This window comes from Dendrobates tinctorius, unplaced genomic scaffold (assembly GCF_039654945.1).
Source record: "Dendrobates tinctorius isolate UK_male_01 unplaced genomic scaffold, ASM3965494v1 ptg000384l, whole genome shotgun sequence".
Classification (NCBI taxonomy): domain Eukaryota; kingdom Metazoa; phylum Chordata; class Amphibia; order Anura; family Dendrobatidae; genus Dendrobates; species Dendrobates tinctorius.
In genome coordinates this window covers 168,963-174,795 of record NW_027362050.1, presented here as the reverse complement: position 1 = coordinate 174,795, position 5,833 = coordinate 168,963, and positions in this window count along the sequence as shown.

Sequence of the window (5,833 nt, the reverse complement as noted above, 5' to 3'; positions counted from 1 at the left end):
TTTATATACATATGAATGTGGTATTTTGTAGTAGGTTTTTTTTTTTGTGAGGTTTGCACTTTATATACAGTGTTTATTTTTATCACAAATAGTTTGTAATTTTTTTTTTTCTCTACATATATTTTTCTGCATGGAACTCCCTTTTTGGTTCTGATCTGGGGCGTAACTTCCACGGCCACTGCGACCGGGCCCGGCAGGTCAGAGGCACGCCGACACCTGCAAAAGTTCAAATCTGTTGCTGTGCAGGAGATTCCTTCCGCACGGCACTAGTTAACAGCGGCCGGCCAATCACAGGCCAGCAGCTGATGTCAACGAGCATGTCACGGGCGTATGATGTCAGTGTCATACACTGCATTTTATACTCCTATGGGGCTGTTATATAGTATAATGTATGACCATGGGGTGCATAATACTTTATAGGAGGACTATGAGGTGCATTTTACTACTATGAAGTATTTTAGGGTGCATTATACTGTATCAAGGATAATGGGCTGTGCAATATACTTCATGGATGACTATGGAGGTTCATTATACTACATGGACGACTATGAACTGTGCAGTATATTATATAGAGGACTATGGGGGTGCATTATATCATATGGAGGACTATGGGGGTGCCTTTTACGTCTTATATGGATCCCCATGACTTCTATGTAAGCGCCTGATGAGTATAATGGTTTATTTTCTTCTATACATTACAGAACAACATCAGAAAGTGGGACAAATATGTACCAGGATGGGGCATTGGATAGTTACACCACTGAGGTCAGACTATAGAACATTGCAACAAAGCTATAGTGTGCGAAATCAATAGGAAAAATGTGAATTTGGGTGGAAAATATTTTGGCATAGGGGGGCCCCATTTGAAAGTTCGCATCGAGGCCCATAACTTTGTAGTTACGCCACTGGTCCTGATAAATAATTTGCTGTGGTTTTTATATATCATTTGGATAGATAAGGTGTATATATATTTAAATCTTGTTATTTATGGGTCCATTCTATTATATGTGATATTAGCATAGTTTTATTATTTCTTTTATGGTGCGGCTAATTATAAATGCAGGGTAAATTTACACCCATTTAATAATAAAGGTATTTTATCTTGACAATTATCTTTCTGTCCTAATTTTATTTTATTTGTTTGATCACTGATCCAGTATCTCTGTCCATTCTTCCTCAATAGATCTTCTAGAGATAGCCGAGCGCTACTCTCAACTGATCTGCACAACTCCTATTAGAATGAATGGAGTGGAAGTGCACCTGATTGACCACCGCTCCATTCACACAATGCTTTTCAGAGCTCTAGTTTTCAAGATTGGTTGTGGCCTCAGCAGATAGACCCTCAGCATTCGGGAAGTTATTCCCAATCCCAGAGATAATTTTCAAACTATAGAATACCCTTTGTAAGCATTTCTTCCAATCTACACTCTTAGGCCGGGGTCACACTGGCGAGGAATACGGCCGCGTGAGAGGCGCTAAAAGCACGCATTAGACACGGACCAATGATTCTCTATGGGGTCCCTCGCACCAGCCGTATATTTCTCATACGTATTCTACGCTCCGTGCCAATCGCAGAATGCTGCGATTGTCAGCGTACTACGGCAGTAGTACGCCAATGCAAGTCTATGGGTGCGCAAAAAATACGGATTACACACGGACCACACATGTGACTTGCGAGAAATACGCACCCGGTGTCTTTTAGAAAAGCCGTCAATTCAGTGCGCTATACAGTAAACTCACACTGACAGGTTTAATAAAGAAACTAAAGAATAGATATAGACACATAGAATGCGCATATATATATATATATACGCATTCTATGTGTCTATATCTATTCTTTGGTTTGTGTTATAAACCCTGTCATAGGGCTCCATTATATGTCCATTGTGCAAGCCTGCGAGAAAATCTCGCCATACGGATTACATACGGATGCTTACATGCGCAAAATACGCGACCACACCTTGATTACGGATGACATACGGAGCACTATTTAGGGGCCATTCATCCGTATTACGCATGTAAAATACTGACCGTATTTTGCGTCGGTTAGTGTGACCCTGGCCTAATACAGCACATCCTGCCTCTTACAACTTACAAGCATGTGTTTTTCCCCTCTGTACGCGCTGATCTGCCATGTACATCTTCCTTTCCTCCCTACTGTGATCCCTAACTAACACTGATGTGAAGGAGAGCAGATAATACTGCCAGTTGCGCTGCGCTGCCAAATCTATGTCAGATGCAACAGGACAGTCGGCTATGTCAAGTAGTTACAACAGTAAAATTGACAGAAATATTCAACTATTTACTACCTTTACACAATGTGACTTAATGTCCATACAAAAAATTTCCAAAATTCTTTTACATGTCACCAAGTACTATGGAGGCTATTGAAGCATGCCAAAAGCAAAAAAAAAAAAAAGGTAAAAATACCCTAAAAGTTCAAATCACCCCCCTTTCACCCCAATCAAAATAAAACAGTAAAAAAAAAAAAATCCCACATACACATATTAGCTATCGCCGCGTTCAGAATCGCCTGATCAATAAAAAAAAAAAGCATTAACCCGATCGCTAAACGGGAAAAAAAAATTCAAAACGCCAGAATTACGTTTTTTTTGTCACCATGACATTGCATTAAAATGCAATAACGAGCGTATCTGCACATAAGTGGTATCATTAAAAACGTCAGCCCGGCACGGAAAAAATAAGCTGTCACCCGACCGCAGATCATGAAAAATGGAGACGCTACGGGTCTCGGAAAATTGCGCAATTTTTTTTTTTTTTTTTTTTTTAGCACTTAGATAAAAGAGGACATAGACATATTTGGTGTCTATGAACTCGTAATGACCTGGAGAATCATAATGGCAGGTCAGATTTAGCATCTAGTGAACCTAGTAAAAAAGCCAAACAAAAACAAGTGTGGGATTGCACTTTTTTTGCAATTTCACCACACCTGGAATTTTATCTCCCATTTTCGAGTACAAGACATAGTAAAACTAATGGTGTCATTTAAAAGTACAACTCGTCCCGCAAAAAGTAAGCCCTCATATGGCCATATAGATGGAAAAATAAAAAAATTATGGCTCTGGAAAGAAGAGGAGCGGAAAACGAAAAATTGAAAAAAGCTCCGGTAGTGAAGGGGTTAAAAAAAAAAAAAAAAAGTTTAAACCTAGAATATTAAATCATCTATTTTCTATCAGATGTCAGAAAATGTCTCTTTGCTTGTGAGCATGTCAGTTTGATGAAATCTCGTGTTCTTACCAGTTATCAGCCAGCAGAACCAGAAGATGGACAGCGTGGAGAAGAACAAGAAAAACAAGATTAACTTGTCACTTGACAGCAGCATCACAAGTGCGCATCCAATTAGGAGGAATAGTACTCCTTGCACCAGCACGTAGACAGGGATGTGTTTCTCCAGCGCACACTCACCCAAGTAGTATGCCCCTGTGTGAAGGCAAGTCATTAATCCCACTCCAAGTCTGAAATATCCAAACAACGTAACCAATTGGGACTTACACCCCAGGTGCTCTGAAAAAGTATAGCTCCGCTTCATGACGTCTATTGCTCTAAAATATTTGTTGCAGGGAATGTATATTCGGGTAGGGGTATGTTTCCTAACCAGTGGTTCTCTCTCCCAACTATTGAGAATCGCAGATACTATTTTATAATATTGGCGCTGGTGAATTTTTAGGACTCCTAGAGCTTGGTACTCGCCCAAATAGAACTAGAGAAAAAGTCATACAATGGTTTTACGTTTAATATGTGTCTTCCCTTTGATCATTTATAAGCCTCCTCCACGTGTTGACATCTGGCCGCTCTGTTTTCGAGGGGGGGTAATTTTTTTAAATTTTTTTATAGGGGTTGTCTACACGACGCTCTTATCAGGATTATCTGGTACCAGCAACGGGAGTGGGCGATCATGTGAGCAAAAGTACCTGATTTGCATACTTCCGGCCACATTCCGACTAGACGTGTCCAGCCTCGCTCAATACATTTCTAGTCGGGATGTGACTGCATGTATGCTAATCACATAGTTGCGGTCACTCGCCCGCCTGCAGACTTGTAGCCTAAAGCCGGATAACCCATTTAAGCATGTTGAAGTCCAAAATATTAATCGGGAAACTTTTCGTTCACACTGTGATAGGATCTAATCTCGCTCAGCAGAGTTTATTTTAATAAGGAAAGTGCAAGGAAGCCTCAAGCCTTTCTAAAGCCCCCCCGTTACACATATCGATGTCCTAGCGATCCCACCCACGATCCGACATGATGGGATCGCTGGGACATCGTTAGGCTGATCGCTGGTGAGCTGTCACATAGACAGCCCCAGCGATCAGGACCGGCGAGCAAGCTGGTTTCCAATGTAAACATCGGGTATCTAAGAGCCGCGGCTCCTGGATACTCGATGTTTACATTAGAAACCAGCGTAGCTGATCGCTGATCTCTCGCTGCCACACACAGCGATGCTTGCTGGCCAGGGGGAGACCAGCGATTGAAAAACGGCCCTGGCCGATGCTGCACGATCAGCGATAACCGTCAGGGGGGGCGGTCGCTGATCCCCGTCACACACAGTGATCTTGCTGACGAGATCGCTGATGTGTCACAAAATCAACGATCTGTGTGATGGGGCCTTAAGAGACATATTAAATTGTGGGAAAAGTAAATAAATGGTGCAGTGTAGCTAAATAAATGCAGATAGTAATCCTCGGGTGCTTACTCAGGATTGTCAATAATTTTGTTTAAACTTCCAAAATCAATATTTTTGAAGAAAACAAAAGAGGCAGGAATGGAAGACATCTGAAAAGGGGAGATACTTTTCCAGAGAACTAATTTTTTTTTTTCTAGAGTAAAATGCAGATAAAACAGTAACATTCCTCTCCTTGTAGCAAACATAAAACATGACAAGTGCAGAGCCTCAACTACACACACACAAAGATTGAATTTTGTGCCAAAATTTACCAAATTCTGATTCTGACTGTCTGCAGCTGAAAAAAAAAAGCGATTTTCTCGCAATGTATGATAATGATAGCATTAAACTACTTCCAAAGTGTTTAAAGCTTACGGATATGTTTTTGAAGGGACGTTGAAATGATTGTTTAAATCTATGTATATTTTCAATCTATTTGTTCATTTCCAATAATTAAACAATGGGAAAAAAAAAGTTTCAGACATTTCAATTTTTGACTGATAAACTTCAAGGAAAGTTGGAAGTAAGGAATAAAAGACAGTAGAAAAATGGGCAAAAGAATAAAATGTGCAAATTTATAAAAGTGAATGTTTTCCAAAATCTGCACAATTTACTTTCTTTTGGATACTTTTATATAAAGAAGGAAGCAATAGCTTCTGCATCTCAGCTGTGAAGAGGAGTTTATTAAAAAACAACAACAAAAAATTACCCCCCCTCCTCGTTTCGCCATTTGCATTTCCAGCCTTAGAGACAACATGTTTGTGTCCTAAACGACTATGAGTCTCTGCTTTGGCAAACCTCATTCCTCTCTGTGCTGTGCCAGATTATTATCATGCTCATGGGCTGAGAAGTAACAAGCATCTGTTTCTTCTGTGCTAATTCCTGCTTTAGATCCCTAGCTTTCTGTCCAGTATCCTGTGTATATCTTGAAATGGTCTTTATTAGGAGCTCGGTCGGGACTTCGTTGCCCTTAGTGAATATCTCTAGTTGTAGTCGCATCAGACTGCAAAGAGCTTGTAAAAAACAAACCTCTTTGGAAGTCACTCTTTTCAAGAATGGAAGGACTTTTCATTGTACTGTTATTATTTATTATTTTTATTGTTTGCTGCTCGATGACTAGGTTACCGACCACCTCTACAGTCTATCAGCGGT